Source organism: Amblyraja radiata, chromosome 41 (assembly GCF_010909765.2).
Source record: "Amblyraja radiata isolate CabotCenter1 chromosome 41, sAmbRad1.1.pri, whole genome shotgun sequence".
Taxonomy (NCBI): domain Eukaryota; kingdom Metazoa; phylum Chordata; class Chondrichthyes; order Rajiformes; family Rajidae; genus Amblyraja; species Amblyraja radiata.
Window position 1 is genome coordinate 3,213,821 of NC_045996.1, and position 15,735 is coordinate 3,229,555.

The 15,735-nt window shown below is 45.1% G+C and overlaps 1 protein-coding gene and 1 long non-coding RNA gene across 8 annotated transcripts in view; one reads left to right on the forward strand and one right to left on the reverse strand.

The window, feature by feature from the left end:
- Nucleotides 1-15,735, reverse strand: part of ryr1 (ryanodine receptor 1) — a 604,017-nt gene that overhangs the window by 549,471 nt on the left and 38,811 nt on the right. The window lies entirely within an intron of this gene.
- On the forward strand, nucleotides 156-15,402 carry LOC116967919. Its single transcript, XR_004410355.1, has 3 exons — nucleotides 156-277; nucleotides 7,478-7,481; nucleotides 15,391-15,402. It is a non-coding gene; the product is annotated as an uncharacterized LOC116967919 (long non-coding RNA).

Consider the following 15,735-nt stretch of genomic DNA (forward strand, 5'->3'; position numbering starts at 1 on the left):
AGGCAATAACGTTCAGTCAATCTTCCTCCTTTATTCACTCGTGGTCGGGGCCATGAATCCTCCGTAGTCGCTGCTACAGAAGGCCCGATGTACAGGCCCTCTCGTCGGGATGATTGAAACTCCGACGTCGGGACGGATCGGAACAAACATGGAGTTCCCGAATCAGCCACTTTCTTACTGGAGACAGCGGCTTCACAATGTTATAGGTCGCAGACCAGTGGTCAGAGCACTTCTTCTGATGATCCCTGGCAAGGGATCCCAGGCTCCGCGATGGAAAGTCCACGGCGCTCCCGCAGCTAGAAGCTCCACAGGCCGCGGCTTCACGATGTTATAGTCCGCAGGCCGGTAGTTGGAGCACTGCTTCTGGCGTTTCCCGGCAAGGGTTCGTGCCACGATGTTAAAGTCCGTACCGCGCCTGCTGCTGAAGCTCTGGGCTGGTCTCCGAGAAAGACCGCACCAATCCAGTTGTTAGGCCGAGAGAGCGGGCAAAGATGTGGCAAAGAGAAAAGTCGCTTCTCCGTCGAGATAAGTGACTGAAAATGGTTTCCCCCTATTCCCCCCCACCACCCCCCACACTAAAACACATTTAGATATGCTAAAAAACAAAAAGAGTCGAAAGGTCGAACACGCTGCTGTCGAGGTGCCACCCAATGACATGTGTACCGATTACCCAAGCTCCCTGTTTATATTGTCCAATATTATGCACCTATAGGATAAAAGTCTTATTATTCAGCTGGTATGGAACAAGGAGAATAATTCCTATATGTTCCCCGAGTGCCCCTGACCTAAACTTATTCTACATTCCATTTTGGTGAGGGAACAGCATTAATATCCAGATCCATACTAGCTTTCTCTGAACTCCAATTTTTCTAAATAACAAGTTTTTAAACTGAATGTGTACAGATATTTTCATTCCTGGGAGTTACTTCCATATTCACACAACTTCCATCAAATTCTTGCAGTACATAGAACAGTGCAGTATCGGGACATACCCGTCAACCCATGATGTTAGTAACACATGTAATACAAATTAAACTATTCCCTTCTACCTGTATATGAACCATATCCCTCTACTGCCAGGATATTCATTTTTCTCTTATCTAAAGGTCTCTTTAAGACTACTATTGTAACTACTGCCAGCACTGTCCCTACCAATTTAGTTTAGAGACACAGAGCGGAAACAGGCCCTTCGGCCCACCCCGACCAGCAATCCCCGCACATTAACATTATCCTACACACACCCACCCACACACCCATACACACACTAAGGGCAATTTAAACATACAGTACCAGCCAATTAACCTACAAACCTGTACATCTTTGGAGTGTGGGGAGAAACCGAAGATCTCGGACAAAACCCACGCGGTCACGGGGAGAACGTACAAAATCCATACAGACAGCACCCGTAGTCGGGATCGAACCCGGGTCTCGGGCACTGCAAGCGCTGAAAGGCAGCAGGTCTACCACCCTGTGTAAAAACCAAATTGCCTTGCAAATTCTTTTAAACTTTCCCCTTCTGACTTTCAAACTATGTCCTCTGGTCTTTGATATTTCCATACTGGGGCACAGATTCTGACCATCTTAACCTATCAGATCACTTCTCAGTTTTCGACTCTCCAGAAAAACCAATCAAAGTTTGTCCAACCTTTCTTTACAGCTAATACCCTCTAACCCAGGCAGCATCCTGGTAAACATACTTCCTTTCCCACTCTAGCTACTTGTGTTACTACTTTCAGCGAGCTATAGACCTGGACCCAAAGATTTCCCTGCCCATCAATGCTATAAATGGCAGGGCCCTTAAATCAGTTGATTATAAACTTTCCCCATTCAATTGATCCCTAACAGTTCATTGTCTCACACTTGCATAGATTAAATTCCATCTGCCATTTCTCCACCCATCTGTAAACTATCAAGATCATGTAGTGTCCTTTAAAAGTCTTCTTCACTGTCCACAACACAGATTTTTCATCTGCAAGCTTCCTAATCACCACTACCCTCTATCTTCTATGGGTCAGCCAGTTCTACATCCAAACCATGGGCCACAGAACCGGGAGGGCAGGGGGGATGCAGTCCCCCCACTTTTTTGGCTAGACATGTTTCAGTGTCTCCAGCTCTGGATGAGGCACTGCTGTGCTCTGAGCAATCTGGTTGTGAATCCGAGAGAGCCGGGGCGGAGGGAGGGATTGAAGCAGAAGCAGCGGCGAGGGCAGATGCGGACGGGGAGCCGGGGCTGGCGAGTGTTGGCGGGGCTGGAGTGCCGCTTGCTGCAGATACGGTAATGGAGCAGCCTCAATGCAAGAGTCCCGGGCCGTCGGAGGCAGCCGTGCCTCGGGTCGAAGGCAAGCAGGAAGCGTTGCGCCGCTGCCATGAGAGTCTGCGCCAAATTCGCCTTGGTGACTGGCATGGACTAGGCTGCGGCTCGGTGCATCCTGGAGGACAACCAGTGGCTGCTGGAGGTAGGTACCAAGCACTGGGTAGTAGCGGTGGAAGTTAGTGGCCTTCAAATGGGGGTGGATGGAGAAAGCATCCTGCTTGCCTGCTAGATTTTCACTCTTACTGTAACTGCAGGAAAAAATTTCCCCATGTTGGGGGTCCAGAACCACGGGTCAGTTTAAGAATAAGAGGTAAGCCATTTTGGACCGAGATGAGGACAAATTTTCTTCCCCCACAGAGTTATGAATCTGTGGAATTCTCTGCCACAGAAGGCAGTGGAGGCCTATTCACTGGATGTTTTCAAGAGAGAGTTACATTTAGCTCTTGGGGGTATCGAAATCAAGGGATATGGGGAAAAAACAGGAAAGAGATACTGTTTTAGATGATCAGCCATGATCATATTAGAAACATAGAAATATTGAATGGTGGTGCTGGCTCAAACGGTCGAATGGCCTATTCCTGCACCTATATTCTATGTAATTTGCTCATGCTTGAGTATATGGCAATAAATCTCGACCACTTGATTTTGAAGCATTCATGCATGGTGGAGGGATAATGTAGTCAGAGTGATACAGCGTGAAAACAGGCCCTTCGGCCCAACTTGCCCACACCCGCCAACAATGCCCCAGCTACACCACCTGCTTTTGGTCCATATCCCTCCTAACCTGTCCTATCCATGTATCAGTCTGTTTCTTAAATGTTGGGATAGTCCCTTCCTCAACTACCTCCTCTGGCAGCTTGTTCCATACACCCACCACTGTAAAACATTACCCCTCAGATTCCTATGAAATCTTTTTCCCTTCACCTTAAATCTGTCCTCTGGTCCTCGATTCACCTACTCTGGGCAAGAGACTCAGTGCATTAAAATGGATATTTCTAATACATTTTAGATTTCTCGAAAGTCTTACTTTTAAAAAAGTTACGTTTCCACAAACATATGCCCCCTTTATTAATGTCATGGTTTGATGATTCTAAATTTAAATCAAAATGAAATATACGTCAAAAGGAGAACGCAAACTTTCAAAATATTCTGATTTTTTTCCCCGAGCAAATCATAATTTGTATGACTTTGCAAAAATCAGGAAATGTTATGCATATTTCTTGTCCCTTTTTCCAAATACAAAACAAAAAAAAGAGCACTTGAAATTATAACACATTTAAAAGTTTTTTTGTCAAATTGTCTGTACTCTGGAAGGCACTGGTGTCGATCCGAGAGGGGGGGGGGTTTATATCCTCCCACTTTTTGAGGTGGGGGATGGCCTGTATTATTACTCCCCAGTTTTAGGAAGTTGAGCAATAACAAAAATAATAATCACCTGCAACTCTCTCTCATGTAGGTCCTACATTATCTTAAAAATACTTCAAACAAAAAACATTGAAATCAAGATTCAAGAGAGATTCAAGAGAGTTTATTGTCATGTGTCCCAGATAGGACAATGAAATTCTTGCTTTGCTTCAGCACAACAGAATATAATAGGCATGAATAATACAGAACAGATCAGTGTGTCCATATGCCATTATATAACTATATACACACATGAATAAATAAACAGATAAAGTGCAAATAAACAGATAATGGGCTATGAATGTTCAGAGTTTTGTATGTTGAGTTTAATAGCCTGATGGTTGTGGGGAAGTAGCTATTCCTGAACCTAGACGTTGCAGTCTTCAAGCTCCTGTATCTTCTACCTGAAGGTAGCGGGGAGATGAGTGTGCGGTCAGGATGGTGTGGGTCCTTGATGATACTGCCAGCCTTTTTGAGGGTAGATAGATCCCCTCAATGGTAGGGAGGTCAGAGCCGATGATTGACTGGGCAGTGTTTACTACCTTTTGTAGTCTTTTCCGCTCCTGGGCACTCAAGTTGCCGAACCAAGCCATGATGCAACCGGTCAGCATGCTCTCTACTGTGCACTTATAGAAGTTAGAGAGAGTCCTCCTTGACATACCGACTCTCCGTAATCTTCTCAGGAAGTAGAGGCGCTGATGTGCTTTCTTTATAATTGCATCAGTGTTCACGGACCAGGAGAGATCTTCAGAGATGTGCATGCCCAGGAATTTGAAGCTCTTGACCCTTTCCACCATCGACCCGTTGATATAAACAGGACTGTGGGCCCCCATCCTACTCCTTCCAAAGTCCACAATCAGTTCCTTGGTTTTGCTGGTGTTGAGGGCCAGGTTATTGTGCTGGCACCATTTGGTCAGTTAGTCGATCTCTTTTCTATACTCTAGCTCATCCCCATCAGTGATACTTCCCACAACAGTGGTGTCGTCAGCGAACTTAATGATGGTGTTCGCACTATGACCAGCTACGCAGTCATGAGAAGAGTACAGCAGGGGGCTGAGCATGCAGCCTTGAGGTGCTCCCGTGCTGATTGTTATCGAGGTTGACACCTTTCCACCCCAGAGGACGGTGATCAGTGATCGCTCAGCCCCCCCCCCCCCTTTCAAAAACGCTCTGCGGCCTCTGCAAACTGCCAAATGGCCACTACTCTAACCTGAACCAGCCTACAGTTTAGCCCCATTGTAAACATTTCCTCCCACAGCTGAGCACTTCCAATATTCTGTTCTTGCTTTGGCACAAAGTCTGACAGGCATGAAACCAGAAAATATGATAGAAAATCATCCTCATTTGTTTGTGCTAAGCATCTTTCAGCATTGATCTCTCGGTTCACAAGCATCCAATGCAAGGCTAGCATGCAGCAATGCAATCTATGCTTCCACACCTCCAATTTTTTTTCCTGAAATAGAATCCCAAATTTCCTGGAATTTGATGGTATTTCCTGAAATTTTCAAAAATACTTCCTGCGTGCTATTTGTTGTTTTTCTTTCACGGGCACACGTTAACAACACAAAAAAGAACAAGGCAAAACAGATCTATGTAACTATACTGTATCTGCCTGCTTCTGTTACTCACTTGTACAGTGTTATGCAACGCATTATGCACTGTGCACATATATGATGTAGCCTAAGTATTTAAGAAGAAGGGTTTCAGCCCGAAACGTTGCCTATTTCCTTCGCTCCATAGATGCTGCTGCACCCGCTGAGTTTCTCCAGCATTTTTGTGTACCTATGATGTAGCCTAGCCTGCATGTTATGCATATTGTGTGTTCAGTGGAGTGTGTGTCTGGAATACAGTGTCACAAAGAACTCAATACAACAAGGGTCATCGACTATAAAGTGAACATGTACAGTACATGTACAGGGAAATTAACTTTGGATTATATGAAAGATGAACGGAAAAAATAATACATTTCATAACTTAACAATTTACTTGAAGAGCTCAGCCGTGGATTTTGTGCAAAGTTCAGCTGTCTCTGCATTATCTGCATTAGCCTGCATACTGGCATGTAGATTGAGCATGCCCTTGCAAGGGTCCAACGGTTCAGAAGTATTTTCTTCTGAAATGTTAGTTTTGTTAACAGCAGTCCAAGCAAGCTCTCATGTTTTAGATTTGTCCTTCGGTCATCCTTTATCAGTGAGCTGGGACAAAACCCTTTCAACAGCAGCATTTGAAAAAGGAAATGACCGCAACACACTGATTATTTAGCTCAAATTTGGGTGCACTTGGTTTCCACAGGCATCTTTCTGTGTGAATACCCCTCTCCAATACCCCTGTACTGATAAACTGCCATTCAAAGTGATGTGCATTGAGTGTGTCCTCCATTCAGTGTCAACATCTTGAACTGATGCAACTTCCTTCAGGTATGGCAGTTTTTGGTACAATGGTGCCAAGGATGGTATAGTCAGATTGTATGCAACTGCTGGGTCTAGACATCTCAAGAAAATCAGTTCCTGAAGATTGCTGAATCTGTGCTGGATCCCATGAGAAACTGCTTGCAGTGATTCTGGAACAATGTAATGTCATGGTGGTCTGCTCCAACATTGCCACTAATACTTTGAACTGTGCTTGAGACCTTTACCCCAGTGTACACTTTACATAGTGGTATGTGATGTTCTTCGTCATTCACATTGAGTTTTAAGGGGTCACACATTAACAAGTGTGGACATGGACATGTGACAGTTCCATAAAATCTGACGAAAGACCCACCAACAACTGTGAAACTCATGAAGAAGATTGCCTAGCAAGCATTACTTTTATGATTGCTATTAACACAGTCGTAGGTTACAAGAAAGTTGTGATGGGGAGAGAAAAAACAATGCTATTTTGGCTATGATTATTTTGGGAGCCACACCCTTTCCATTAATAAACCATTTGAAATCGAACATTAGCAGACACAAATGTAGACCTAACAAAACAATTTGTAAATGTTCGCTACACAACTGCACATAATTTTTATTAGCTTGCTAAATTACTGGGTTGTGATGGCTCCCTCCCTCTACCCCTCCCTATCTCCCCTCCTCCCTCTCTCCTCCCCCTCCCTCTCTCCTCCCCCTCCCTCCCTTTCTTTCCCGCTCCCCCTCTCTCCCTCTCTATTCCCCCTCCCCCTCTCTCCCTCTCTATTCCCCCTCCCCCCTCTCTCTCCCCCTCCCACTCCCTCCCTCCCTCACAGCGTTGGAGGCCCCGCGGCGGGGGCCCGGCCAGAGCAGTGCTTCGTGTCGGGTCACGGCCGCTGCCAGGACTGGGTTCAGAGTCAGTCGTTCCCGTCACCGCCCGTGACTGGGGATCGGTCTTCCGGACTGCCGGCAGCGGACCCGGTCACTGGACGCCAGGCTGACCGGCGGCGAGGCTCCGACGCCACAGATGGAGGCGATGGACCGGGCGAGCAGACACTGCAGCCCCGAGCCCGGAGAAGCGGGCACTCCTTTTACCCCCCCCAAATCATCCCGCGTGCCGCGTTGGACCCCTTGGCGGGTAGTTTGACACCCCTGATATAAAACAAGTGTGGACCCATAAGGTCAGACTCCCCCTCCCCCAATGCAATATTTCACGTCCCCACTCACCCAAACACGAGGCGATGTAATGAAAATGGTGATCTGATCCCGCCCAGGCCAACTGCTCAGGCGCGGGGACACTAACGCGTCACCGGCTCCATTTTCAATTGTGTCGCGGTCGATGGCCTCCCCCAACTGCGCAGGCGCAGAGGGCCGTAAATATACTTTTTTTCCCCCCAAATTATCCCGCGGGCCGGATGCGGAAATTTCCTGAAATTATTTAATTTCCCTAAAATTACTCGAAGACAACCAGAATTTCAGGTAATTTCCTTCAAAGTGGAAACACCGGTGCAATCTTAACTTTGTTCTGCGTTTGTGTTCAATAAATGTTTAACACCAAATGTCAACAAAATGGAAAGATTGCTGAGGCACTATTCCACAGAAATGGCAACATACATTCAATCCACAAATCTGCTATCTTCTTTCAGGCTGACAAGAATAATGATCATATGAGCCACTCCGACCAAGTAACTATTGAATTAGAATTACAATTAAAATTAGAATGCCTTTATTGTCATTCAAACAAACAAATGTTTGAACCAAATTTCGTTCCCTGCAGTCATAACAGCAAAATAAACATAACACAGTTCCACACAAACATGCATCACAGTGAATCTCCAAACACCTCCTCACTGTGATGGTCGGCAAAAGTCTTATCTCTTCCCTGTTCTTCTCCCGCGGTCAGGCAATCAAACTGCTGCACCGAGACGATCGAGGCTCTTGATGTTAAAGCCCCCGGTGGGCGATGGTAAGTCCCGCGGCCAATTAAGCCACACCGGGCGATGTAAGGGCCTTCGACGGGTCGATTGATACCCCGCGATTCGGGGAGGGCGAAGTTGCCGCTTCGGGAGCTCCCGAAAATCGGTCTCCCACTAGGGACCTGCAAGCTCCACAAGGCCTGCGGCCGAAGCCTCCGAAGCCGGGTCGCAGCCGCAGTGCCACCACAGCCTCCGGGTCAGCCAGCTCCGTGATGGTAAGCAAGTCCGCAGGCTCTACGACTGGAGCCCTCAGGTCGATTCTGGTTGGAGGCCGCCAGCTCCACGATGTTAGACCCCAGCGAAACGGAGACATAACAAGGAAAAGATCGTGTCTCCGTTCAAGGAAGAGATTAAAAAGTTTCCCCCACCCCCCCACATATACACAATAAACCAAAAACATATTCATAACAAGACAAAAAAAAAGAAAAAAGACAGACGGACTGCAGGCGAGCCGCAGCCACAAGGGGCCGCCACCAGAAAATCCAGATAACATGCAGACAACTGCTGAGAAATATGCAGCTTGAAGCAAGCTTTTGAGCATCAGATTTCCTCAAGGCAATGCTCCAAGATGAAGAAATGTTGGGGCACCTCAGGTCTGAGTGCTGAGAACCCTGCTCTTCTCTCATAACCACATTGGCCAATTTCTCGTCTCACTGCTAGCATCAGGAAGATAATGTAGGAGCCTAAGAACTACCACCTACAGCTTCTTTCCTTCAATCATCAGGCTCTTTAACCACTGCGCAGAATCCATCAATGCAGATCAGTTACTGAGATGGGCAATAAAATGGCAGGAGTTTAATCTGAATAAGTGCGAGGTAATGTTCATAAATGATAGCAATAGAATTAGGCCATTATGCCCATCAAGTCTACTCCGCCATTCAATCATGGCTGATCTATCTCTCCCTCATAACCCCTTTCTACTGCCTTCTCCCAATAACCTCTGACACCTGTACTAATCAAGAATTTATCTCTGCCTTTAATATATCCACTGACTTTGCCTCCACAGCCTTCTGTGGCAAAGAATTCCACAGATTCACCATCCTCTGACTAAAGAAATTCCTCCTCATCTCCTTCCTAAAAGAACATCCTTTAATTCTGAGGCTATGACCTCAAGTCCTAGCCTCTCCCACCACTGGGAACATCCTCTCCACATCAAACTCTATCCAAGCTTTTCACTATTCTGTACGTTTCAATCAGGTTCCCCCCATTGTAATAAACTCCAGCGAATATAGGCCCAGTGCCGTCAAACGCTCATCATATGTTGTGTAAGAAGGAACTGCAGATGCTGGTTTAAACCGAAGATTGACACGAAAAGCTTAGGAATGGGTGTTTCGGGTCGAGACCGTTCTTCAGCTCATCATGTGTTAACCTACTCATTCCTGGGATCATTCTTGTAAACCTCCTCTAAAACCCTCTCTAGAGCCAGCACATCCTTCCTCAGATATGGTGCCTAAAATAGACAATACAATAGGTGCAAGAGTAGGCCATTTGGCCCTTCGAGCTAGCACCGCCATTCAATGTGATCATGGCTGATCATCCCCAATCAGTACCCCGTTCCTGCCTTCTCCCCATATCCCCTGACTCCGCTATCTTTAAGAGCCCTATCTAGCTCGCTCTTGAAAGTATCCAGAGAACCGGCCTCCACCGCCCTCTGAGGCAAAGAATTCCACAGACTCACAACTCTGTGTGAAAAAGTGTTTCCTCGTCTCCGTTCTAAATGGCTCACCCTTTATTCTTAAACTGTGGCCCCTGGTTCTGAACTCCCCCAACATCGGGAACATGTTTCCTGCCTCTAACATGTCCAAACCCTTAATAATCTTATATGTTTCAATAAGATACCCTCTCATCCTTCGAAACCTCTGGAGATAATTAATATACAATGTGAAGAGCAACGGTCCCAGCACCGAGCCGTGCGGAACTCTGCTCGTCACCGGCAGCCAACCTGAAAAAGCCCCCTTTTTTTTTTTTTTAAGATGTTTTTTATTAAGGACAGTGCATATTTATAAACATTTGCATGCAATACGCAAGATTATAGCTATAGTAATTTCCATCTGTAGTCCCTCTGGTAAACCAGGTTAACACATCACAACACATTCAATCCATAAGAAAATAATCAAAACAAAACAAAAGACAAACAAAAAACATAACAAAACAGACAATAAAGTTAAAAAGTAACAATAAAAGACTGCCAGATGATTATATTACGGTTGATTATGAATACAGGTTTGATTTTCCAGTAACCATTTTTTGAGTTGTTTTGTAAATGTGGTGATGGTTGGCAGATCCCGTATGAAGCAGGGGATCGCGTTCCAGGTATGCGACGCTCTATAGGAAAATACTGTCTGGCCAAATACACTTTTCTTAAACGGGACAACACAATCACCCCTGGATGCTGCTCTTGTCGACCTATTTATGTTCTTCTTTATAAATTCTTTTAACGGAGGTGGGGCTAGTCCATGGATGATTTTATAAACTAAAATTGAGTCTGAATAATTTATTACATTTTCCCAGCTCAGCAGATCAAATGTTTTAAGGATGCTGCAGTGATGGTACATTCTGGGCTTTTTATCAAGAGTTTTTAAGGCTTGTTTGTAAGCAATTTCAACAGGCTTTATCGTGGACTTACATGCCAATGACCAAGTCGTTATACCGTAGGTCATGTATGGCATAATCATAGCATTAAAATATAATTTAGCCGAATCAGTAGTTAAATTATTCCTAATATATCTAAAATTGGACAAATTAAATTTAATTAAATTCACTGTTCTTTTTACCTGTTGTTTAAAACCGAGCTGTGAGTCAATCACGATTCCTAAATATTTAAACTCCTTTACAATTTTAAGTTTTGTTCCATGAACAAACACATCCGGATCTGCATCTGTACTTGCCTTTTTGGAGAAAAACATACAGACAGTCTTTGACAAATTTAGATGCAAATCAGAAAACTGCAACCAGTTTGACACATTAATCATAGCAGCTGATAGGTCGTGTGCAGTTTGATGTCTGCTTTTGGCATGTACATACACAACTGCATCGTCAGCATACATCTGGCAAGTCACATTTGATGGACAGCTACTTGGTAAATCATTAATGTACAGACTGAATAATAACGGTCCCAAGATTGAACCTTGAGGTACACCAAGAGCGTTTTTAGAAGTTGCAGCTTTACTGTTATGCACTCTAACACATTGTTCTCTCTGTACCATATATGACTCAATCCATTTCATCGTGCTCAAAGAGAGGTTAAAATAGGACAGTTTGGTCATCAAAATCTGATGGTTCACAGTATCAAAGGCTTTTTGTAAATCAAGAAAAACAGCTCCTATAACACCACCTGCATCAATTTTGGACTTCATATTTTCCAAAAGGAAGCAAAGTGCCGTCTCAGTGGAGTGATATTTTCTGAAGCCAAACTGCATTGGGTTTAGGGTATACCTCCTCAAGCCTCGAGCCAACACTCTCCCTACCTCTACTCCGGATCTCTGCAACTCATTCCTCCACTTTTTCGCTGATAAAATCAGCACCAGGGGATCTTTATCCCCTGTACCCGACTCCCCAGCATCTACTCCACCACCTACCAAGGGAGTTCCTCCAGCAATTTTGTGTCCCTTCCTTTCAACATCTCCACTGACCTCCTTACCTCTCCTCCACACTGCTTCCTCTCCCAGTTTGACCTGGTCACCCCTATTGAAATCTCCAAACTCATCAACTCTTCCAAACCCACTACCTGCTCCCTCGACCCTCTCCCCACTCCCCTGTTGAAGTCCTACCTCCCCGTTCTCTGCCCCTACCTCACTAATCTCTTCAACTCCTCATTGTCACAAGGAATTGTCCCCTCCGCTTTCAAAACTGCTGCTGTCACACCAATCTTAAAGAAACCTGGTCTTGATCCCTCCTCTCTCATTAACTACCGCCCAATCTCAAACCTCCCCTTTCTTTCAAAAACCCTGGAGCGTATCGTTGCGTCCCAACTTCATTCCAACCTCCTTGCGTATAACCTACTTGAACTCCTCCAATCTGGCTTTCGCCCCCTCCACAGCACAGAAACTGCTCTCCTCAAAGTCCTCAACGACCTCCTCACCTCTGCTGACACTGGTTCCCTCAACTTCTTCATCCTCCCCGACCTGAGCGCAGCCTTCGATACAGTGAACCACAACATCCTGCTCACCAGACTCAAAGACCTCGGCATTGAAGGCTCTGCACTCAGCTGGCTCCGTTCCTACCTTTCCAACAGATCCCACTTCATCTCTCTCCGCAACCACACCCCTGCTACAGCCACAGTCACTCAAGGCGTTCCCCAAGGCTCCGTACTCGGCCCCCTCCTCTTCATCATCTACATCCTCCCCCTTGGTCAGATACTCCGCCACTTCAATCTGGACTTCCACTGTTACGCTGATGACCCCCAGATTTACCTTGGCACCAAATCCCCCCACAACCCCCCCCCTCTCCCATATCAACTCCTGTTTGTCAGCTATAAAAACCTGGATGCAACATAATTTCCTCAAACTCAACAGCGATAAGACAGAATTCCTCCTCATAGGCTCCAAAGCCACACTCAGCAAAATCAATAACCCCACTCTCAACATCGACGGCACCACTGTCTCCCCATCTCCCCAGGCCCGCAACCTTGGCGTGATCTTTGATTCCACCCTCTCCCTTGAGCCTCACATCCGCCATGTCATTAAAACCTCCTTCTTTCATCTCCGCAACATCGCCAAACTCAGACCCTCTCTCACACCGCCTGCTGCTGAAAGACTCATCCATGCCTTCATCTCCTCCCGACTGGACTATTGCAACTCACTTCTCCTTGGCATCAGCTCCACCTACATCAACCGACTCCAACTGGTCCAGAACGCAGCCGCCCGACTCATCACCCACAACAAATCCTGGCATCACATCACTCCAGTCCTCAAAAAACTTCACTGGCTTCCCATCTCCCACCGGATCACCTACAAAATCCTGGTCCTCACCTACAAAGCCCTCCACCATCTGGCCCCCCCATATCTCACTGACCTCCTCTCCCCCTACCAACCCTCACGGTCCCTCAGATCCACATCAGCCGGTCTCCTCTCCATCCACAAGTCCAACCTCCGCAGTTTTGGGGACAGAGCCTTCTCCAGGGCAGCTCCCAGGCTCTGGAACTCCATCCCCCAACTGATCCGCAATTCCGTGTCCCTCACCATCTTCCAGTCCCGCCTCAAGACCCATCTCTTCACCTCTGCCTATCCTTAGCCCCACGTCCCCGTCCCTTTTCATCTGTGCATTAATTGCCTCATACTGTGTTTTGTATTGAATTCTGTCTTTACTTTGTGTACTAGTCATGTCTCTATTTATTTCATTCCCCTTACATGTTTTTCCTCTACATGCTCAATTTTTGTAAGGTGTCCTTGAGACTCTTGAAAGGCGCCCATAAATAAAATGTATTATTATTATTATTATATGGACTATTGTTTAAATGTTTAATTATCTGTTCTACAACCCATTTTTCAGCTATTTTGGAAATTGCCGGGAGAATGCTTATTGGTCTATAATTACTAATTATGGTGGGGTCTCCTGATTTTAAAATGGGAGTTATTACAGCAGATTTCCAAGAATTTGGGAAAACACATTCGTTTATGGACTTGTTTATGATGCTGGTAATTGGAGCGATCAGTGACTGCTTATGTGCTTTAAGAAACATTGTATCCATACCAAAGGCATCTTTGGCTTTTGAATTTTTAAGACCACAGATAATCCTGTCAACCCATGGCTGAGACACTTCATTCAGAATAAGAACCGGAGAAGCAGTGTTCAGCGGCATAGCGTATCGGACTGCAGAACAGGAAATATGAGTCAAGTTCTTCACAGAATCTATAAAATACGTATTAAAGGCTGTTGCAATCTCATTTGGATCATTTGTCAGACTTTCATTTAGTTGCAACTCTCTAATGTTCTTGTTGATGATATTATTTCCAGTTAATTTCCTTATGTTTGTCCAAATCTCCTTAGCATTACCTCTCGCGTTGCTTATTACATTAATAAAAAAGTTTGCCTTAGCATTCCTAATTTCTTTAGTAACTTTATTTCTGAGTGAGGTAAATATTTGTCTATTATGTGCTGTTTTTGTCTTCAGGGATATCTTAAGGGTATGGTCTCGCTGTTTCATCAGTGACCATATTTCACTATTTAGCCAGGGAAGATGATTCTTTTTCCGTGGTTTTGGTTTTATCTTTTTCATAAAACAATTTATTGTTTCTTGAATAACTGCCATAAGTACATTACAATTTTCATCAACGTGTTCATGGTTGAGGTGATCAGACCAGTTAATTTCATTTAAGGCATTTTCCAGATTTTTTATTTCACCCTTGGGTATTCTTGGTTGCTCAGACCTTTTACTGGAGTGACAGGTGAACCTATTTTTTGACAGTTTTCTTGAAAAGAGGATCAAATTATGGTCAGAGAGACCTGTCACCATATTATATATTTTTTGTATTCTGTCATATTTATTGCTGAAGACCAAGTCTATACATGTTTCTGATGAGCTACTTATTCTAGTAGGTCCTGTAATTAGTTGTGAGAGATCTAAGCTATTTGTTATTGATTTTAAACGTTTTCGATTTGTTTTATCATTCCAATTTATATTAAGATCTCCAAGTAAAATAACCTCTTTCTTAAAATTACATTCTTTAAAAATAGCTTGCAGTTCCTCATAAAATACACTAGGGGCTGATGGGGGTCTATAAATTCCAATCAGTGTGATCGTCATTTGTGGGGAGAAGATTATCGTGAGACCAATGCATTCTATATTATTTACACATGACCATTGTATTTGTTTACACTTTAAGTGATCCCTTACATAAAACATCACCCCCCCACCTCTACCCTCAGATCTGTCTTTTCTGAAGATGTTATACCCCGGTACATTTAGACCAGCCATTGGAGAGTTGGCGTGTAGCCAGGTCTCAGAAATACACAGAAAGTCCAAGTTTGAGTTATTAAGCAGATGTTGTACTTGATCGCATTTTGATATGATACTTCTGATATTCAAGTGTCCACCAAATAGACCCCTTGGTTTAGCTTTTGAGTCCCATAGGACATGAGCGTGGTTTAAAGTCTGGAGGAACCTGTATTGACGATGTTTAGTAAGCGCTTTATTTCTCTGCCAATTTTGCTTTGTGACATTGGAGGACTCATCCATCTTAGCGACCGTAATGCTGTTGTGAATGTTTTTGGTCTCCTGGACCATCACTTTAGCAGTTCCAGTTTGTGGAGTATCTGATGCGGTCGGTGAGTCAGCCCGGGAATCCCTTGGGGCCGAGAGAGCCAGCTGCTGGACCGCAGGTCATGAGCGCGGAACCGCTGTTGTACCCTGATGCCGATGGAGATCTACAGACGTCGAGGAAGCGGCCCGAGGGACCACCGGGGGACTCGTCATTCCCCCGTCCCAAGTCGACGCTGACAAAGACGGTATTTGCTCTGGTATTCTGAAAAACCCCGCTGTATGATGGCATGGCGATTTTTGCGCCAACTGGGCCGCAAGATGTTTATCGCTGGTCCCAAACAGTCCACCAGGAAAGAACCACGGCGCCACTGGAGGAGGCAGCCACGGGAACATTGCAGATGGTAGGAGGAACGCAGTCAGTAAATCAATAAAAGCAATTAAAATCAATTT